The following is a 23,457-nucleotide window of genomic DNA, read 5'->3' as shown; positions in this document are numbered from 1 at the left end:
GCTACTCGGGAGGCTGAGACAGTAGGATTGCTTGAGCCCAGGAGTTTGAGGTTGCTGTGAGCTAGGCTGAGGCCACGGCACTCGCCCCAGGCAAGAGAGTGAGACTCTGTCTCAAAAAAAAAAAAAAAAAATCACACTCCACTCTCTCCAAAAGAAGAAAAACACTAGCAGAGGAAGTGCCAAAGATTGAAACAAGATGGCAGTTAAGAATTTGGAAAATATTTATTTTTGTTTTTACATTGTTATTATAGATAATACACTACGTGATTCAAGTCAGAATGATATACAAAGATACACAAGGAGAAGTCTCACCTGGTCCTATCTCCAGGCATGCCCTTCCTACGCACCCTGACATTCCCACCTGTCCATCAGAGACCACTGTTAGTGCTTTCTTCTTTATCCTTCCAGCTGCTTCTTTACCAAACAGAAGCAAATATGGTTCAATCTTTCTTACTCAAAAGGTGGCATCCTAGATTCATTGTGTAGCACTTTGCCTTTCATTTAAATCTTGAGGAGTTTGAAATCTTTAAATGCGAATCTCAAAACTGATGATTTTACACATTTGTTCAAGAAAGGGACACACAGGTTTTCTTTACCCAAGTAGTACTTTTTAACAAGTACAGAGAAGTTCACTTTCTACTTCATTAACAAAAATTTTAAAAAAAGAGAGAGAAAGAGAAAAGAAATTTTAACTTCAAGAAGCATTAAGGATGGCTGACTTGCCCTAGAGGAAAAGTTTACAATGTGTAAAGCTCCTCTTTCAAAGCAGCCTTATTTCCATAGGCAGCTAAGAGATTACCACCTTGTAAAAGAAAGGAAGAAACGCAACCTCCCCACCTTTGAGTTATCCATCCCAGAAAAGGGAACACTTGGTGGGGGAGAGCTGGCCTCTAGATGACCACTACTCAGACAACAAGGGCAAGGCTCTGTTCTTTTCAATTTAAGGAAATTCACTGGGCAACCCAGGGGACCACATCTTGAACTCTATGAACCTATTATGTCTCCAATTCTCCTCAACGCCATCGCACAAAAAGACAAAGAAAACAAGTAAAAACCCAGCCCGTGATCTTTCCAAACTATTTTGGTCACAATAATTTACAGCTTTGGCTATTTTAAAAAAAAGAGAGAAAGACACCTGTCACTAGAAAACCAACTGCTGCCTTTTAAGGTTCTATAAAAAAAACAACACATTCTGTCTTCTCAGGCTAAATCCAAAATTTAGAAATGTAATGATTCTAGATTAAATTTGTTATTTAATCTATAATCATCTAGCATCATCATTTATATTTATGTAAGAAATTTATATTATAGATTACATTTAGATTTATATTACAGATTAAAGGTAGAGATATATTAAAGTAACCTGGCTTTAAATTTTAAAAAAATCCAAAACACTTCAGCATTTGCATTCATCCAAGTCATTTGTTCAACATTTTTTATTTATGGATTTTTTTGAACATCTCTTATGTGCCATAAACTGTTCCAGACACTGGAGACACAACAGTGAACAAGGCAGACAAATGAATTCCTGTCCTCATGGAGTTAGCATTCTGGCTGGAGAGACAGACAATAAAGAAGTAAAAAAATAGATAACTACATTTAGACAGTGGACTGGGCGTGTTGGCCACTGTCTGTAATCCCAGCACTTTGGGAGGCTGAGGTGGGAGGATCACTGGAGGCCAGGAGTTTGAGAACAGCCTGAGCAACATAGCCTGACCCTGTCTCTACAAAAAGTTTAAAAATTAGCCGGGTGTAATGAGGTGTGCCTGCAGTCCCAGCTATTTGGGAGACTGAGGCAGGAGGTTCCCTTGAGCTCAGGAATTTGAAGCTGCAGTGAGCTATGATGACACCACTGCACTCCAGTCTGGGTGACAGAGCAAGACACTGTCTCTAAAAAAAAAAAAAAAAAAGGATGAAAAGAAAAGAAAAGCTATGAAATGAAATAAAGCAGGATAAGGGGATTGAGAAAGAGGAAGCTCTTTTTGATAAGACCAGCAAGAAAGGCTTCTATGAAGAGGTGACCAAACTCAATAAAGGGAGGGGGCCAAGAGCACGGGGAAGAGAATTCCACACAGAAGGACCAGCAAGTGAACAGAGTCTAGGAGGAAATGGCAGTGGACAGTGTGGCTGGACTCTGATGGACAAGAGGAGAGTGTCAGGGAGCCACTTCAGCATCCAAATCTCTACCAGTACATGTGGCACCTCAGAACTCTTGGCAGCATTAATAAAGATTAAAAGTATTGGCTCTTGATGAAAATGACCCTCAAATGGAAGAGGGAACTTTAAGGAAAGGTCAAAAGGCAGTTTACATGCAGGGTAAAGATAAACTCAGTTTGGGCAGATGCCTATAAAATATTTCTGTTTTAAAAGGATTAGTGTAAACGGCCTCCCATTGAACAAATTTCAAGGACCCCTGTATAATCTTCTGCCTTAACTAGCTACTTGATCTTTTGAGTTGTTCCCAGAAATGGTGGGTTTTCTTCAAGACAAAGGAGCTGAGATTCTGAAGGCCACTGGACAGATTTCCTGATCCATCGTCCCCCATAACCTGCCCCCAATGCATCTAGCCCTTTGTTAGTTACACCACCACCTGCCCCAAGGCATGTGGCCTCTTCCCTTAAAAGCCCATGATCTCTGTTAGTCTGAGAGACGGGATGGATTTGAGGTGTCTTCTCCCATTTTTCCAACAAGACGTGTCATATTAAAAATTCCTTTCTTCGTATTAAAAATTGTTTCATTTGTTGTCTCAATAACTGGATCATTGTGGAACTAGTAAGTGGATCTAGACCAAAACCCCCTTGCGATTTTAATAATATTAGTTGTAAGGGGAAAAAAAGGACTAGAAAATCTTATACATCTAATTCCACATTTATTCAGTCATCTAACAAACTAAAAGACAAAAATGCAGAAAACAAATTCCAAAACTTAAAAATATCTGTATTTTCAAATATACAGAGGAACAAGTAATCCTTTCCCTAGAATATAGCATTACAGCTCTTCAGAGTTACTGAATCTTCTAAAGCTGCTCTAGAAAACCATTCACCTGAACACACCTGCAGAGCAGGGAGACTCCTAAATTGCAAAGCAAGCATAACCGAGGGTGCGGGTGGGGGGGGGGGGTATGTGTGTATGGTGGTGTATTCTGTGGTGTGTGTGAGTGACCCTGGGAAGGAGGCTCATTGAGAGTAAGGAACTGTAGCCACCACACACTGTTTTCACTTAAATTTATTGTTAAGGTGAGTTTGGGCCACTCCCAAGCCACCCCCTTTGGAAATGTTACTATCGATGAAAATTAAGAGACATCATTTGGAGCAAGTATCTAGACTAGGACTTCTGACTCCAGTGTTTATTCTCCTTGCACCATGGTAAGCTGCTCTGCAGGACAGGGTGAGAAGGCAGAACTTGAGTCCTCACCTGGTACCCCTGGGCACTGCGATCAGGAGGAAAAGCCCAAGCTGTCCTCATGGCCCCACACTCCAAGGGCTCACCCACTCGCACACGCCACCCTTCCTGCCTCTGCCCAGGAAGGCAGGCTGCTTACAGTAACGTGGACGACCCAGACAAGTCCTGGTATTCTCTCGGTCTAGTGACTGAATGGAGTCAGGTCTCACGAACAAAAGCACCAAAGTGCTTTTTTAGGTTAAGATAGTGCTAGTCAACATTAAGAAAGTCTCCTGTGGTGTCAACTTCCCTCTCCACAGACCAGGCCAAAATCAGGCATCAGGGGTTGCTCAGATAGTCTTACCTCCAGATTGTCTATTATAAAGAGTGACAAATTTAAGCCTTCTCTATGTCTTCAGTAATATCTATAACAATACAATTTAATTCTTTAGAATGGAAAAGCTAAACGAAACAAATCAGAGAGAATTACTCCATGATGAAAAGATAAAGTGACAGAAGACAGTGAAGATTAAAGGGGATACTGTTTGGAGATTAATAATGCTGGGTCTACCACGGGCAATAGCTTTCAAACTGGGCTACACAGCTGTTCCTGCTGTTATTCTGTGGCTACAGCTGAAATCCTGAGATGTGCATTACTTATTAGGACACTTGCTTTGCATTGGTCTTTTTAAAACTGTAGTCCTGAGCAAGTCCATAGGTGGAAAGCTATGAGTGGACCTCCGGCACCCACAGGCTGAGCTCAATGAGATCCCGGGAAAGGTTTGGGGGCATCACTCCATGCAGGTTCTTGGCCACAAGTGAGTTGTGCAGTAACAAATCAATCCCCAACATGACGGGGCATGTCATGATAACACAGGTCCACAGTGTCATGCTGCAGATAGCTCCAGTTTTAGCACTTGCTGGTTTGAGGTACTTTTGTGACCTTAAAACTAGAAATAAAAAAATTTAAAAAGAAAAGTTGATGATAGAGGTGATAAGATTAATCAATATTAAGATAAATTGAACCAAACTGACCAATACTTTCATGAAATGGATTGATTTGATAAGGTGAACACAATACAATATGTAGAAATTAATTAGAAGCCCAGGCTGATGTAAGGCTGTAACTAGCACCCATAAGAGTTCATATTTGGGATTCAATAACAGTCGAACTGGCTGGGTGCAGTGGCTCACGCCTGTAATCCTAGCACTCTAGGAGGCTGAGGCAGGAGGATCGTTTGAGGTCAGGAGTTCCAGACCAGCCTGATCAAGAGTGAGACCCCATCTCTACTAAAAAATAAAAAAATTAGCCAGGTGTCCTGGCAGGCACCTATAGTCCCAGTAGTCCCGGTCACTTAGGAAGCTGAGGCAGGAGGATTGCTTGAGCCCAGGAGTTTGAAGTTGCAGTGAACTATGATGCTGCCACTGCACCCTACTCGGGCAAATCAAAAAAGAAAAAAAAGTTGAATGGGTTCACCTACTAGTAAATAAATAAATGTTTTAAATGTAAATATATAAAATAAATGATTATGCCTTTTATAGTATTAAACTATCATTTGCATTTTATTTGAGATTCTTAGTAAGCTTTTCTTTGAAAAAGGGGTTCTGTTCTATAAGGAAAAATAAATAAAAAATAAATAAATACATAAAGGATCAGAAACACCTCTAGTAGAGTGCCCTGTCAGACTCTTGGGTACCTGAAGTTGTGACTTAATTATAGAAGCTAAATTAGTTTGCAGAGGGCCTACAATAGACTTCTATACTCTGCAGAGAGAGGGATTGGGCATATTTTGGGACCCCATAGCTCTCAGAGTGGCCTGTTGGATTCTGCTGCCTCTGACCTGCCATTGGATGACTCAAACATTCAGGGAGAAGCAGATAATCACATCACACTCAGGGCAGATGCTCACAACATTCCCCGCCAATTAGCACCTTCTTTAGTTTCAGGGCTTTCTCTCCTACTGCAACCCCTAATTCATTCATTCACTTCTGCTCTCCACCTTGATACAGTTTTTTTCCTCCATATGGAAATACGTAGATATATTTCTTGTACCCTCTTCCTCTCTTCCTCCTTTACTAAAGCTCTGAATATGTGGGAATTTTTTGAAATGAGCAGAGTTGTAGGAAAATCAAAATATAACCTTGACAGAATGAGTTGCCTAAAGAATGCTAATTACCCACCTAAGTAAATTTATAACATTTCTAAATTTTTTTCTTCACCTAGTGTGATCTAGCTTTCTGGACCAGACGGAAGAGAAAAGAATCCTAAAAAATCCATGTTAATATTTGCTACACTATATATTGAAACCAGAACGCATCTACTTTGAAGCATATGAGTAACATTTTAAAACCTGATTATCACATATATACTTTGAATGTATTTCATTCATTTGGAATTGGCCTGATTTCTTTGCTCCAAATATCTTTTGTCAAAATTAACTTATTTTATACTGAGAAGCAAACCCAAACCCCTAATAGCCTCCCTGCAAGTGTTCTAGGGAGACAACAGCACTGAGGCAGAAGGGGATGAGTGAAAGAGAAGACACGGTCACATGGCAGAATAGAACCACTGCCACAGGGACCTGTGTCCAGTCTCTGGGGTTCAGGAGGGAAAGATGATACCTGGCCATGGACCCAGCCACAGCTGCATGGAGACAGTCATCTTTGATCTGGAGTTTGTAGAAAGAGTAGGATTCCTATGGGCAGAGTGGAAGGGAAAGAGATTCCAGGTGGGAGCTACTGGAGGGTGCAGAAGACAAAGTAATCAAGGAAGGAAAGACAAAGGCGGGACAAGCAATGGCCAGTAATCAAGCGTCTGTTTTAGGCAAAGCACTGGGCAAAGCCCTGGAGACACAAGGATGAATAAAGAGCCAGACTTTAGCCTCTGCCTTTACTTCAGGTTAGGGGTGTCACCAAACACCCCCACCCTCTGTCTCACACTCAGATGTTACCTGACTGGGCCTACCTTTCCCCCTGCCAGTCAGGGCAGGGAGGGGAATTCTAGGAAGCAGGAACTGCTTGACTCATGTCTGTATCCCCTGTACCAGGCAGGGGAACATTAGTTGTGAATATAACTTTCTAGTTGTCAACCCCCCATCTTTAGTTGCATATAATTTAAAAGACGCAGTAGTAGATAATTTTATATGAATGGGCTGCTCAAATAGTATTTGTAATAAAAATGACAGTTGTCTTTGTCTCAAATCATTTTTTGATTCACCTACTGCTAAAGAATGTGGAGAATGGTAAGGAAGCAAGCTAAGAAAAATGACAGAGAAATCACTCACAAGGAAGAGAAATGAGGTCAGATCTAATTGTGACCAAACCCCAATGAAATATACCTGGGACAATGCAAATAATAAGCATGACTTTGAGTGCAGTGTGTTGTCATCTCTTAGTACATCTTCCAAATTATCATGCAAGGGGCATAAGTCACTGAGCATGAATGTTAGAAGAAACCGTGGACGTTTTAAACTTACTGTGATAAGCCCAACCCCAGTTAATGCAATGACTTTGCTCTGCTGTCAAAGTAGAGAAGCCATGAGGAAGATTCCTGCCTTCTAATTTAATACTGACTAGGAAGTGGACTGTTGGCTTCTGATGGCGAGCTAGCAGCGGCTGGGACATGAGATGGCCTTCACCTTGAAAAAGTGGAAAGAAGGGAGTAATTTTTCCATTCTGTGTACCACTCAAACCCTGAGGATGCTTTGGTGATATCTGGCAATGGTCTTCTTTTCTTCCCTTTTTAAAAAAATGTTTTAAATTTTTTTGGTGGGGAAATGAGGCAGAGATAACCATGGGAGGGTGGAGGAAAAGAGAGGGTGTCTTCTAGGTACAGGTGGAGATTAAAAAGTGATGTCCAAAGTTAAATGAAGTTTTGAGAGAATCGGAAGCTTCAGTTTAATCAGAGTTTAGGTTCGCTCCACAAAGAAAATTTATTAAATTTTCCTAATTACAAGTTCATTAGGCAGGGGTCCTTTTAGGAAACAGAGCTGCTTCCTTTCCCTGTTTCCCCACTTCCTACAAAAGTAAAGATATGCCAAGTTATCTAGAGAAGTCGCCCATCCCTATCATCCACACAGGCAAGAAAAAAAAAAAAAAGAAAAAGACACCCATCAGTCTTGGCTGAGTCTGCTAGAACACACCCCTAATAAGAACTAGAACACACCCATGAAGTGTTTACACACAGCACATTTGCTGCAATCTAAACAAGGATCTGCTCTCCCCTGAATACAACACTTTCCTTGCTCAGAGGAGTCAAACACCTTCCTGAGAAGGAAGTGGAAGCCATGAGGAAGTAATAAGCAGTTTGGATGAGGACTGTTCTTGTTTTGAACTTAAGAGGCTAGAGTGGCTCACTGGGGTCACAAAACCAGTTTGTGACTTACTTCAAGCCTCAGAAGTCTTCAGATGCCAGAGAAATAACCTTTTTGGAATCCACAGAACTATCAACGCCAAGGGAATCTTGATCCGGAAGGATATCTAACTCTAAAGTTTTCTAGTTTCTAATGCTAAGATTATATAAAAACATGTAGCATAATCATCAAAATTTAAACCCACCAACAACATATGCATGCATTTTAGTGGGGAAAGTCATGTATTTTCCTATAAGACAATTTTTCTTCTCCCTCATTCAATCTTCCCCCTCAAAAAATGGGGCAGACAATTCTTCCATTTGATACTTATATTTCTAGCCCAGTTTGGGCTAAATGTTTAATGAAAAATTCTAGTGCACTATGTAAAAAATTGAATCTAATACTCAAGCTTTCTAAACCCAAATTGAGGAATTGAAATTTGTTTTTCCCCCCAGTTTAAAATGTTTTCCATATTGATTTTACTCAAAACCTAATACCAAAGAAGTACCTGTGAACAAACAGAAACTCTAAACTTCATTGATTTTGCAAATTAGAAGATTTGAACGAAATAAGTTCTCTTGAAATTAAACACCTTGTTTGACAGCTTCACTAATTATAGTCCACTCTACAGAGGAAGGCCAAGGCCTGTGGCCAAGCAGACAGATTAGCCACACTTACTCAATAAGACAACTATTTAGTAGAGACAAACCCTGGGAGAGAAACCTAAGAAGTCATGTGCATATCCAAACAGGCTGCCACAGTGTAAAGAAATCCTCTTAAGTCACTTTCGGCTTCATTAGCACATGAAAATGGGGTAATTGAACATTCTTCAGCCTTCCATCAAGTGCCAAAATCAATCATTCATGGAAATTAAGTTTTGATAAGAAGTGTTTAAACACTGTCAAAGACTTCTTGAATATGTCATTCTTTCAGCCTGAAGAAGATTCCAGCCAGAACTGAACTGTATAAAAGAACTGGAGAATTAAAGATATCAGTCCTGTTGTAAACTTATTACATTATTAAAAGAACCACGTAAAGAGGAAATCTAGCAAAGGGTTCATTGTTTCCATAAAAACATTTATTTGAGGGACGTTGTTTCTCTTTCACAAATACATCATTTTTAACAGTTGTTGCTTATAAGATATATTTTTAACTAAATATCTATTCTAAGAAAACATACTTTTATGTGACAATACATTTTTTATCACAATGCCAAAATGTGTAAAATGAAAGTGGATGTAGCTTTTGATTACTGTAATATTTTTAAATGCTTTAATAATATTCATAACAGCATAATGTATCAAACTATTAATACCATCAGCATCTCCCCTAAAAAATTAATCCAGATTTTGTTTTTCTAAACACTTAAAAAACAATAATAATAATAATCCTTAAAGGAAAAGAACGATATTTAGAATAACATATTACGCCTCTATAAGCAAAACCTACCCTTTTTTTCAGATAAGTTATCTTCTGAACTGCAGGAAAACCAGAAAGTCACTACGAAATCACTTGGCTCTTTTATGAAACTATATTCTTTTAGCCTGTAAATATTTGCAAAGTGTCAAGAAGTTTCTCTGGTTGTGCTTATCTTTGGTGCCACAAATACCAGTCTTTTAAACAGTATTAGTCAACAGTTACCTTCATTATTGTCAAACAAAAGGATTCTAAACCAAGAGGCTCTGAAAAAAGATTAACAATCTGTTTCAATATTTATGTTAGCATACATGTTACTGTCTTTTTTCTACCCCCAATAGCTCAAATTTACCATATCCATATACAGATACACACATTTTATCTCACAAGCACCTGGGAAGGTAACCCCAGCAGCCTTCTATCTAGATGCCTATCAAAAACTTGGCTACAATGAGAGTGGAGAGGTCAGGTTGCAGAAAGCCACTATAGCTCCTTTCCCTTTTCAGGTAGGTTAGGCCGCCGGGAACCTTTGATCTGATTATTGGCAAACACACACTCCCATATTTTGTACTCTCAGGTATAGATTTCAGAAAAGGGGGGAACATTACCCACAAAAACAAAATGACTCTTTGCAAAACAGTCCATACATCCTACACAAGGAAAGGTGACCCCTTCCTCCATCTGTCAGCCCTGGAAGGACTCAATACTCACTCTCCCTTTAGAGAAGGAAGCAAACTGCAATTAAAGCAACAATGCTGGAATATAGGCAGGCACTCAAAGCCATGCTGCTTTGAGAACCAAGTGCACTCATGTCCAAAAATTAGCGAGATCTGGACCTGAGGTCAAAGTCTGTGCTCCTTTCCGATTCTTTATGATCCAAATAAACCACCTACAAAACCTATGACTTGAATGATTGGACAGGAATAAAAAGCACATATGTTACTGGGAGGCCTTCTTCCCAAGTGGTCAAAAGAAATAGGTAACCAAAACCAATCGAATGGTCTGGAAATCCAATTAATCTAACTATATAAAATAAGAAAAACAGAAACAAAGATGAGAGCCAGAAGTATATTACCAGCACAAAATAAAAGAAATGCAGAAGCTAAAGAAAAACGTTTTAAAATGTCTAAGGATAATAATGAAGCAAGGTGGAGACCAATTCCTACAAAAGCAGGAACAGGATAGGATATGCAAATTAAATGAAACTAGCAGACCACAGCAGGGCATACTTAGCACCCAGTAAACCTGCAGTCTCCAGGTGCTTGTGTTATAGTAAGAGGTGTAGTGTCTATACAGAAGCCTCGCCTTCCTTCTCATGTATTCTTTCCCTCCCTTTTGCATCCTGATAGTGTTAACTAAATTATTTAAAATTTCCTGACTGTAGGAAGTATGAAACACAGTAGTCAATGTCTGATGACTTGCCAGGGAAGATTCTGGTTGTGTTTGTTGACCTGGTGTAATCGTCCCTAACACCACCTTTCACTCTCAAAAGTGTCCTGCTTTGGACAATAGAATATATGGTCACTTGATTCATAATATGCATATATACCCATGATGAGTAAATGAATAAATAAGTATCTTAAACTCCAACTACATGTGCCTATGTATATCTGTAAAGGTTCTCTGACTAGGAATATTTTGGTCTTTATTAATTTTGAATACATCAACTAACATAAAAAGAGAAAGAACAAAAAATAACCACAAATGCCATTGTACTATAATAAAGTAAAAACTCCCAAACACCATGTGTTACCCTGCTGAATGCTCCAAGAGAGAATAGCCACTCTATTCCTTTTCTCTTGGCCTTACATAGATGAGGAACCTGGCCAAGTAAGCTTCAGAACAGAAAAGGATGAGAAATTGAGAAAAATTAGGACCATGAACAAATGATGGCACTCTCTATAGTTATACACAGAAGCATTTAGGGCCAATTCTTGATGAATTATAGTATGAAATGAATTGAATGCCTTAAATATCATTTCTTCTTCCAGTGGACAAATGCAATACATAAGAAAAATATCTCAAAATATTTATGAAACTATGAAGTAAAGTCATTTTTGATGAGGATTATCAAGAGTATTTCCAAAGTTTATATAAAGCAGAATACATTTAAAAAAATCAAAGCCCTAGACGTCTCCCTACCTTTTGACATTAAAATTCATTTCCAATATTAGATGCCTTAAGGATGAAAGAATGCAAAATAAATTTCCAATTAAATAAAACTTGACAACCCTATTTTTAATCACTCCCCCAAATAAACATGTTATGAAATCCCTTAGTGTCACCAATGGTCACCATTATCTAACAATTTCCCTGCAATATCAATAAGGTAAATGTTTCTAAACAATTCTCTCAGAAGTTAAACATTAAATTAAAAAATTAAAATACCACTAAGAAATTCATGATGACCTGAAGGCATTTTAAGAGCAGCAAAGGTTAGAAGGGCAGCTCTCAGATAACACCCATTGTTCTATCTCTGCTTAATGACAAAAGGAGAAAAGAAAGCAATTACCTGGCCTTACCTCTACATCTCCATTCAAATGCTACTTAAGAAAACAAAAAACCTTAGTTTCTGCAACCCAAAACTCCTCGGCTTAATCAAACTGAGTTGCTTTTTGAAACTAAATTAACTTTTCCAACTTTGTTCATGCACCAAAATTCAGGACAGCAAAATTTAACAGCAGATTTGAAGTTAGTTTAGTATCAACTACCACAATGAAGATCCAAACATTAAATAGAGAAAAAATTAAGTGACTATTTCCAGTTTGAAATTCTATGGAAAGTGATTCATGGATAGCAGCATCCAAAAAAAACCTGTATAATGTTTTCCCACTTTGCGAAAAGGACATCTACTGACCACTATAGCGGAACAAGGATAGACAGACTAAGGAAAAGAAAAGGGACATACACAAGTACATATGAAATTGATAGATGATGGAGATGGCATTTTAAAAGTGTAAGGAAAGGATAAGCTATTTAATAAATTGTGCCTGGATATTTATTTATCTATTGGGGAGAAAAAAATAGCTTTCTATCGCATAACAAACACAAAAATGCACTTTAGTAAATTAGAGACATAGCAAAATTTTATGAAACTTTTAGAAGAATATATGGGTAAGTATATCTATGACTTCAGGATGTTTCTTAAATAAGAGACAAAAGCACAAACTCTATAGGAAAATCTTAATATATTTCACTATATTAAAAATGAAATTTCTGCATTTTAAAAGACATCATAAACAATGCAAGGTTAAGCCACAGATCTGGAAGATATTTTTACAGCAAACATACCAATAAGGAATTAGAATCCAGAATAGACACGGAATAATAAATCAGCAATAAAAACAAATCTTCCAAAATAAAAATGAGCTAAGAATAAGCAGTTTGCAAAGGAGGAAAGCTAGATGTCCAACAAACAGTGAATAAAATGCTCATTTTCACTAGCAGTCAGGAAAATATAATTTAAAGCGAGTCACCATTTTATACCCATCTGAAGTAGGAAAATATGTATATTTTTTGAGACAGGGTATCTCACTCTATGACCCAGGCTGGAGTGCAATGGTCTGATCATAACTCATTGTAACCTGGTACTCCTGGGCTCAAGCAATTCTCCCATCTCAGCCTCCCAAAGTGCTGAGACTTCATGGCCCACACCCGGTCATGAAGTGGAAAAATATTTTAAAATCTTAACTTATCAAGTGTTCATGGCAATGTATTTGCAATAGGAACTCTCACATGCAGCTAGTAGCAATGTAAATTAGTGCAACCACTTTGCAAAATAATTTCGTGGCAGGTCCCAAAGGCTCATTCCTGTAATCCCAGCACTTTGAGAGGCCTAGGTGGGAGGATGGCTTGAGGCCAGGAGTTCAAGACCAGCCTGGGCAACATGGTGAGACCCTGTCTCTACAAAAAATAAAAAAATTACCCAGGCATGGTGGCATATGTGTGTAGTTCCAGCTACTGGGGAGGCTGAGGTGGGAGGATCACTTGAGCCCAAGAATTGGAGGCTGTAGTAAGCTATGATTGTGCCACTGTACTCCAGTTCCATTTCTATGTGGCACCTTAGAAAGACCATTGTATCTGTGGCACAAGGAGACAAGTATGAGAAGTTCATAGCAGCCTCTTCTGAAATAGTGAGCATTACAAAATAGATAAATTAATGATGTTATATCCATTAATGGAATACTATAGAGTTGATAATGGAACAGACAAAAGCAACACATATCTGTGTGGATACATCTCAGAAAAACATGTTTAGTTAAAAAGAACACGTGTAGGAAACAGTATGATACTGTCTATGTCAGATTTTTTAATAAGCCAAACAATACTATAAATACATAAAAATATAATAAAAGTCTAAAAAACATACATGGAAATAATCTTAAGTGAGAGAGGGAGAGAAGAGAGATGGAAAGAGTATATGGGAGGTTTTAACATAAAAAAATGTGTATATATATATTTTTTTATGTTGCCCATGCTGGAGTGCTGTGGCTATTCAAAGGCAAGATCATTGCATACTGCAGCATTAAACTCTTGGCCTCAAGCAATCCTCCTACCTCAGCCTCCCAAGTAGCTGGGACTATGGGTATGTGCCACCCTGCCTAGCTTCAAATATCATTTAATCTCAACACCCTTTATTTTACCCAAAGGGAAATTGAGGCACTGCAATTGAGTAACTCCAAAGGTTACATAAACTTGTTGGTAAATCCTGGGTCTAAGTTGATTTCTACTGTACTCAAGACCCTGACCCAGTGCCATATCACAGACGGCAGGGAATTGGAAGGCCTGCTTTGGTACACCTGAGCCCATCACACTAAGACATTCAAGTCTCAGAGGACTTGGTGGAAGGTAAGTAACACAGGAAGTGCCAAAACATGTAATCAAAGTCCACAGAGTGTGCCCTTGGCTAAATAAAAGTTTTCCTAGGACATCAAGTTTACACTAGACCATCAGGAGCAGACAGTAATATAACGAGCAGAGCTGCAGAAAAACACCAGAAAAAGGAGAGTTCCAAATGTGGAAGTGTTTGGAAGGGCACAGATCAACTGTGTACTTGGGGCAAAATTCTCTCTGGTTCTGAGGCCCAGTGTTCTACCTAATCACTTCTGGAAGCTCATATCTTACTCTAGTTTAATGCCAACAAAAGAATTATGTGTCACTTTTGCATACAAATTTTATTCTAATTGATCACAATGTGTTTTATAAAATTTAATCAAAAGTATATTTGTATTATTTTTAAACATCCCAGTGCAAAACCATAGCCAGATTGATTATAATAACCCAATAAAGGAATATGGATATTACCAGCCTAGCAGAGGCAGAACTATAAATGATAAAAAGTTTACTTAAAAAAAATTTTTTTTTAGATAGGGTCTCACTCTATCACCCAGGCTGGAGTGCAATGGCCTCATCATAGCTTACTGCAGCCTCAAATTCCTGGGCTCAAGTGATCCTTCAGCCTTAGCCTCCCAAGTAGCTGGGACTACAGGTATCTACCACCACATCTGGCTTATTTTTCTATTTTTTGTAGAGATAGGGAAAATTCACTTTTGATGAAAGTTGGGTAACAGTCCTTGGACTGACAAAGAAAAGATGTCAGAAGAAGGAAGGAAGTACTGAGAAACAGTGGAAATTAATGTCATTTTATTTTAAACTAGGTAGACTGTCTTCCGTGAGTCTGACTTAGGAAGAAATTTTTTGAGACTGGCAATCCTAGGAGAGATAAAATTCTAAATAAAGTAAAATTAACTGTCAAATGTATAGAAGAAAAGAAAGTGTATCTGTTGGACTTAACTGGTTTATTTACAATATAAACTTTCTATCAACCAAAATGTTGTACCTTTTAGATGAATTTATGTTGGGGTCAGAAAATATTTATTGTCAAATACAGAGTGTTCTAAAAAGTTTTTTTTCCTAGTATGTCTCATATTTAAAGTATCCTTTTTTAAAAGATGGGTCTCACTATGTTGCCCAGGCTGGACTCAAACTCAGGGACTCAAGAGATCTTGCTGCCTCAGCCTTCTAAGTAGCCAGGACTACAGGTGGATGCTACCTCATTAATAATCTTTTTTCATGAAAAAAATGAAAAAAGAGCTAATATTTAGTTCCAAACTTCCAGTTTGATGGAACCAAAATATAACACACAGGTATTTCAAGTGTGAAATGCTGTAAGATGAATCAACGTTAATCTATAAGAACTAACTTGTCAGAAAACCACAACAGAAGCCAATTAGATTTGCAATGAAAATACTTAAAGTTCATGTATTTAAACTCCTTGTACTTTGTTACTACATATATTAATGTAAAATAGAAACCAACCAAACATACAAAGTTTTCTAATAGAATATTTCTAAACTCTAACAATAAGTTTACTTTTTAATTCGGTTTGAGCATACAGCACTATTTTACTAAGTGAATTAGTTACAAAACATTGACTCTCAATTTGTCAGATGTGAATAAATATCATATGCAGTGATCTTTTCTTTCAAGAAATGATCCTCATCATTACCAAAGTTTAAAATATTCCAGTCAAAAGAAACAAAATATTTTTCTTCTGCAATGGTAATATTTAACACACATGCTTTTGTTCATATATTATCCACAGATTGTATTAGAATTCATAGCACCATATTTAAAATTTCATTAGGGAAACCACCACACATATTTTACTCAGAAACTGTTGAAAGACACTCTGCTTAGTGTACAAAGCCTTCCACTGCTTACACAAGCAACTTTGCTTATAGAACTCTAAAAGTTATGAGCAAATGTGGCTAAAATCTTGAAAGAAAAATCTCCTTCAAATTTAGATACGTTTTTGAAGAGCAAGAAACCAATATATTTAAAATTTAACTACCAAACAATAAAACACTACTGAAATTGAAGATACAGTTTCTTTTTTCAATATGTACTCTAGCTGTCATCCAAATGCATATTACAAAGCCTGGAGATCTCTCCTTTTCTTTTCCAGCAATTTCTACTAGTTTGTAATACCTCTAAGGATTTTATAATTTACAATAAGTAAAGAAACACTTCAAAATCCCTACTACAAATATGGCAAATATGAGCTTTCTAAGGGCAACCTCTCCAACCTACTTCCTTTAGAATAGGCTTATAGGTGAATTGATGGCAGAACTTAGTCCTAAATTCAGCATCATCACCACTAACCAGTTAAAGAAAAAAGACTGAACTGATTCCCAAATATGATGAGAATCAATCAAGTGCAATTGAGAAATGTCATTAGCTTAATTTTTTTCCTCTTTAATCTACCCCAAATAGTACTCCATGTCATTTACTTTAAAGAAGAACAAAATGAGCCATTTTTTTTAGAAAGGGCTAAAATTGTACTATTAAGCAAATATCCCAGTATTTAAAAAGAGAGGACAAACTGAGAGAAATTAATTTTTTAAAAATTATAATCCTGGCCTAGACTTTTGTGCTTTCCATGATATATGAAGAAGGTCAAGAACAATTTAGACAGCTAGGAAAAGCTACTTAGTACGAAATAAAAATACTGCTATTAAAACAATATGCAGGAAAAGTACCATGACCCATCCCAGTGCCTTACGTTTATTGGTGAGGCCTTTTCATTTGTAAACACTGAGTTTCAGGTCTTCTACTTTTTATCCTACCCAGGTGGTATTTGCTCTATACACATTTGTCATTTAAATTACATTGCCAATGTAGAAGATTTTTACTGCTCAGAACTCCAGCAGCCTGTGAGTGTATAGGTACATAAATGAAAGAATCCTACAGTCAAAAAAGAAGATGAGAAATAAGCAGTAGCTTTTGCAAGGCCAGCATTTGTTTTCTTATTTACTTAAATGTGGCAAACCAAAATTGTGGTAATGTGACTCTAACCGAGGAGACAGTCTATTTGGTAGAAACAACATTTGTGTCAGAAACTTAGGATTCTACTTCCCCTCTGTCAAAAGAAGATGTTATTATCAGCCTTAACTACCCTTCAGAGGTGTCATCACTAGAAAATGAAAAGTACTTATGGGCCTAAAGACTCAAATATATATGGACTCCCAAGAAGATAGACCTTACTTTGTAATACTCTTTCTTGACACTTTTTAAAAACTTTTATTTAAGACAGCCATAAAGATCTTTTAAAGGATGATAGCTTATTCTTGCACAGAAGCTGAAGTTTGTTCAAAACCAAATAGATTTCAAAATATGGCATACATTAAAATGCAGTCCAAACCATAAGATGTTTTGGTGGGGCAGCGGTTGAATACCATAGAAAACCTGTTAACTTTCTACCTCTTTCCAATGTGTAGGAAACGAATAATTTAGAATGACAATCTTCAATCCACTGCACAGAGTTTAGAAGGTATGATACCATAAGAATTAAGAGCTGAATATATTAGGGCATCTCACTCAATACTTTGTCTTAATGTTATATATTCAATTTAGAAATGATTGATTTTTTTGTCTTTTTTTTTTTTTTTAGAAATGATTGATTGTTGATCAATTTTTACTACACCAAGCAGAACCAGTGATCATCACCTTTATCTGACAATCATTACAGGGAATTTGATCTTTGTGCTTACACTTCAGGGTACTAGAAGTTTGGCAACATTAATTCAGATTAAATGATGCATGTCTAAAAGCTATATTTAGATGAATAGCTGCTTAAGCATATTCTTTATAACATTCAGTTTATGAGAAAAAGTTATATGATCTGATCAAAATCATGTTATATTTTAAGGATTTCACCTGGTCTTGTTGGCTTTTTAAAATCAGGAAATATTTTTTAAGCAGAATTTCCTAAGATCAGAAAGAAATCAAGTTTGAAGAAAGAGGTGTTGAGGTTAGAGAGGAGAGGGGCCATATCTTACTGAAGTCTTTTGCAGCACAGAGCAAGGAAATGGTGTCACTACAAGATCTAGAACAAATGTTTTTCTGCGTTTTCGTACCACAACGTTTAAAAGCATCATATTTTAATTCCAAGGCCTTATAAACTAAAGAAGTCCCTGCAAATTAATTATACTTATTATTTTTGATCAGTTTGTGGCTGACAACATCTGTTAGAAACTTCATTGTGCTTCCTAATTAAAGAACAAAGTCTAGTTGACTGATGGAAGAAAAAAACTTTAATTCACATATTCTCTCTGGGAGAAAGAGGCTTGCATTGTGAGCAGAGGTTCTCAGTCATCTGTATTGTGTATCTACTGTACATTTTATTATTTTTCCCACTTACTTTGTCTTTTCTATTACATTACAGCTAAAACTTTTACCTAACCAATTATCTTCTGGAACTCTCTTCCTCTGTCCTACATTATGGTAGCTTCAGCAATGACTACCAAGTAAACGACCTCCAAGTCAGACCTTTTCCTTTAGTTCCCCTCTTCTCGTTTTGAAATTTTGTTATCCGTTTCTGTATACACCAAGATATTTAAAACTTTAAAAGATATTTTCCTAGAAAGCTCCGTTTAAAAAAGGAAAGGAATAAAAGAAAAGAAAAGGAAAGGAAAAAACCTTATGGGAACGGGAACGTCTCCCCGATGCTGAGACAGCTGAGTTAATATGCCCAGCCTGGTTATGAAAGAATCAGTCGGTCGTTCATTGACCCCAAAGGGAACGTGACAACTCCGGGTACAAGCCCTGAGCTGGCACCTGCCCAGACCCTCTTCCGCCCAATCCTAACCTATACACTTGCTACGAACCAACCGAGGACCTAAAAGAAGGTGGGAGAGGGGGGACGAGGACGAGGCAGGGCCAAAAGCTCAAATTGTCACTCCGCAGGTTTTGCGTCTGACTCATCTCTTTGGCTTTCAAACACGGGAAGTGCGCGGCTGCGGCGGGTTAGGCGCTGTGCTCCGCGGGGAAAAGGCGCGCTCTAATCCTCTCAACTACGGCTCTTCCCTCTCCGCCAAAAAAATCAAGCCCTCAGAAAGTCGGGATGCTCCGAAGCCTGCGGAGGCTCCTGTGACATGCCCGCTGTCACCGAACCCGGCCGGGCAGCATGACGCGGGGGGCGGCAGCCGGGCGCGCCTTCCCAACGCAGCCTGACCCGCGCGCTGACAAATTATTTTTCAGTTTGTCAACCCAGCCATCCATGGCGCGGAATCCAGGACAGCTACACTTCGGCAGTTCTTGGGAAGGACTGATGCTTGTGACCTCAGGATCCCGGCAGAGATTTCCCTGGAAATTAGTCTTGCACAACCCGCTTCTCCTGGAGCCCCAAGCACGCGAGACACAATGACTGACCCTAAACCTATCTCGAGAGTCCTCTCGACCGGATGTCAGGACCCCTAATTCTTCTCTCTGTGTTGAACACAACATTTGGGCAATTCTCATCCCTCCCCCTCTGCCTTTTTCTTGGGTGAGCGACTTTAAAGAAAGAAGCGAGAGCTCGGAGAAAAAGATGCGTGATAGAAAAGCTACCTCCGCTCTGTCACACGTCCCCACTGGTCTTCGAGCGGAAGCGTCGCTGCAGGGTTGCTGGTTATTTATTTATTTATTTTTTAAAATCGGGCTAATGCAGTCCAATCGAGAGCCGCTAGCTGCGTGCACGCTGAGCTCAGTAAGTACAATTCACTGCGGAACCTGCTTCTTCCACAACGACCCCGGGCGGAGAGCCTGTCCTGAGCACGATCCCCTTTGGCGACCTCTTACCTCGCCCCCTCGCCTCCCCCGGCGTCTTCGGAGGATGAGCTAGTCCCAGCGGCGTCCCCAGCGCGGCAGCCGGGACCGCATCCCCACAGCCGCGCCGGCTCTTCGCCCCCCTCGCCACAGTCCCAGCGCTTTTTAAAACTTTGGGCGCAGCTTTTACGTGACTGACAGGGAATAAACGCTCCTGCCCTTGTTCAGCTAACGTTGATAGCCTTGCTCCCTTTCACATTTCATAAATTCGGAAAAGATGTAAAGCTGACATTCCAAGAATAAGGTGTATCCGACTCTACGATTCTTTAGCCCTTCCACGTTTGGTGACACGGAATTCTATTCTTCAAACAAACCGTAATGATCAATCCTAACGTCCCTTCTACTCCATTTTAAGAGACTACAGAATTAATGACAGTGGCAAGATGTCTATGTACACTGTCAGAGTTTACAGATTAAGCAATATCAGAGCCCCAAATCACCACTCTTTTACTACCCCTAGCTCTGGGCGTGATGCTCTCTTCACTAAAATCCTAGCTCAAATATATTTTGCCCCCGCTGTTGCGATTCTTTGAAAATTTAGTTCCTAAAATAGCAAAGGTAACGTTTTAAAGACCTTCTAACGTCACCCTCCTCCTTGCAGTCATAAGCGGCACAGCAGCGCAGCTCAGCCCACTCCCGAAGACGTCCAGCAGGAAACCCAGCAATCTTCCCAGTGGCACCTTCTCTTCCCGCCTAGATAAACCTAGAAAGCAAGCGACTTCAATGAATGCAAACTAAGCTTTCCCCGGGAGAAGCATCAATGCAGCTACAACCAGTCTCCGATTACACAAACATACCTAGAGGCACGTTGGAGTGAGAAGGAGGGCTTTGCGGGTGGGGGTTGCCTGCCCCGAGGTGGCTTAAACCTGTTCTATTGTTATCGAGTTTAGGAAAGCTAGCTTTTGTCTCGTCGTGGATGTTGGGGGTAAACCCGAGATGCCACAGTTAAGCCTCCCAGAAGGCTTCGAAAGGGCAAACCCTAACCTGAAGTTAGGACTTTAATTCTTTTAAATTAAGTTACTGAATTAGGCGTAGTTAACGACTCCAGTAGAGAAAAGATCCAAAGTCGTTTCTGAGATATTGTAAAAGGCAGGCTGACGTCCGCAATCTATCTGCCCTGCTCTCCAGGGGCTGTTCCACTCACAGCCCCACTCTGCCAAATTGGGAAAAGTGGCAACAGCGGGGCTCCTAGGGTCACTTTTTGGACTCAAAGACTCCCTCCAATCTTCACTTTGCACTTCTGCTCTGGAGAAGGAGAAGTATTGAGGCCTCATCCTTCCTGGGCCCACCTGGAGCCACACACCTAAAAAGCTCTTTCCCGCCTACTAAGCAGGTGGCGGCTGATGAAAGAGATGGTGCACTGTGCCAAGAGCCCTCGGGTTAGGGATGTCCCACTCTCGAAGTTTACAGGCTGAGGGGACCTGAAGCGGAGGAAGGTGCAAAGTCTCCGTACGTTGCGTTTAGGCGGTAACAGCTCAAAGGACAACTTTCATTGAGGGAGAAGAGCTTCCCAGGTCCGCGTCGGCGCGCGGCGCAGAGCCGCCGGGATTGGGCAGCCGCGCGTCACGTGGCCTGCGCGCGGCGCCCTGAGCCTCGCCCCGCCCGGCGCGCGCCCTGCGGGGCGGCGGCGGCCGGGCCCTGCGCCCACTCTCACTTTCTGCTCCGGGGTTCACACCTGAGTGATAACAGGGCCTTTTTAAAAAAGGATTTTGAGGTGGCAGGTACAAAAGGGAAGCAACCTAAAGAAATAAGAGTTCCGTGTGTTACGGTATGGGGGGCGAGGAGCCGGGGAGGTCGGGTGGGGGGCTGTACTGGGTCCGCTCTCCAAAAAGGACCCGGGTGGGGAAACCGGTGTTTCTTCCATCTAAAAGGTAAAACTGAGCTTGCGCGACCACGAAATGTTCTGCGAATTTATCAGGGCCTCCGGGATCACAACCAAAAGTAGAAAGCAGTCGCGGCTTCTTCACTCTCCAAGAGCTGATTTGATACTTTGTTTTTGAGGAGGAAGGTTCTCCAGGTAGTTTACTAGGTTAGCATAAGGGCCACCAAAGCTGGCTTGTTATCCAACCTAGGAAACAGTGCTCGCTTGAAAAACAAACTGATGATAGTTTCCATCTAACCTCTAACCCGCGGGTGACTTGACTGGAATTAGTTCAGCAGAAGTGCAGGGAGAAGGCTGTGCTCCAGCTCTGGAGGAGCTAGTGAGTCAGTGAAACCAGGCCCAGCCAACACTCCAACGTGTGTGTCTGAACTTTCGTTACCACTTATTATCGCAGCTAGTTACTGCCTAAAACATTCTCCCATGGTTCTAAGTAATAAGTTCACCTTTAGAAAGAAAATATTCCAGATCACTAACATGGGCTTAACCCATTCATTCGTTCTTTCATTTTTATAACCAAGTTATTTTACATATTACACATTTTCCAGTGACTGGCCTGCTAGGTTCTAGGGCTAGAGTCAGCAACCTGTGAACCAAGCTGACTCTTGCATAAGGTGACCGTGGTGCTCATCTGTAACAAGTCAGGGCAAGTTGTGACAAATAATTGGATCTTGGAAAGAAAAAATATTTTTTTCCTTCTCTCTAAAAAGATTTCTGCACTGCTTGATAGCAAAGTGACTTTTAGCAAGTTGCTCAACTTTCTAAGTCCTGTTTTTGTTGTTTGTTTTCTTATTTGAACACTTTGAAGGGTAAGGAAACGCCAGGTAAAGTGTGGACAATTGCCTAGCACAGTGCCTGGCATAAAGTAAATGCCCAGTAAATTATTATTATTGAAGTTAGAGGCCAGGCACAGTGGATCGCTCTTGTAATCCTAACACTTAGGGAGGCTGAGGCAGGAGGATTGCTTGAGGCCAGAAGTTTGAGACCAGCCTGAGCAAGAGCGATACCCTGTCTCTACAAAAAATAGAAAAATTAGCCGGGCACGGTGGCACATGTCTGTAGTCCCAAATATTGGGGAGTCTGAGGCAGGAGGATGACTTAAGCCCAGGAGGTTGAGGATGCAATGAGCTATGATTATGCCACTGCACTCTAGCCCAGGTGACAGAGTGAGACCCTGTGTCAAAAAAAAAATTTAAACCAGTTACACTTCCTCTCGCTTGTAGTTTTAAGTGACAATATAATGTTGTCCCTGTGCCATGCTTTATTTTTATATAGAGGTTTGATTAGGGAGAAGGGAAAGCTTGTAAAGCAATTTGCTTCAATCTTTTGTTGTGATAGTAACTTCCACTAACTAATTACATGTCATTTTAAGAGTATTTCCTTAAATTTGTTTGGAATATATAATATTGCCTTTGAATTTCCTTAACTTCTTCCTTATACTTTTACAAAATGAAAGGGTATGGTCTTATACCACTAGTTATTTCACAACCAAACATGGTAACTCTTTGGGGCGAAGAGATTATTATTTTCTCTGGGAAGCTAGCTAAAAATCTCTTATCAAAAAGTGAAGTCAAGAATAAGAATTAAATAATCAAAACATCACTTTTTTTTGGCTATCCGGGAAAAAATTATATAGAGCAGATATGTAAAATCTTAATTTAAAAAATATAGCTGCTTTTAGATCCCTACTCTTAGAAGCAAATTTGGAATGAAATTTGCTTGAAATGAAAGTTGTTTTGAATGAATGCTTGAAATGAAGGTTGTTTTCCCTTTAATATTAGT

The sequence above is a fragment of the Propithecus coquereli genome, unplaced genomic scaffold (genome assembly GCF_000956105.1).
Source record: "Propithecus coquereli isolate 6110/MARCELLA unplaced genomic scaffold, Pcoq_1.0 Scaffold35, whole genome shotgun sequence".
Lineage (NCBI taxonomy): Eukaryota > Metazoa > Chordata > Mammalia > Primates > Indriidae > Propithecus > Propithecus coquereli.
Note: the sequence above shows the minus strand (reverse complement) of the source record.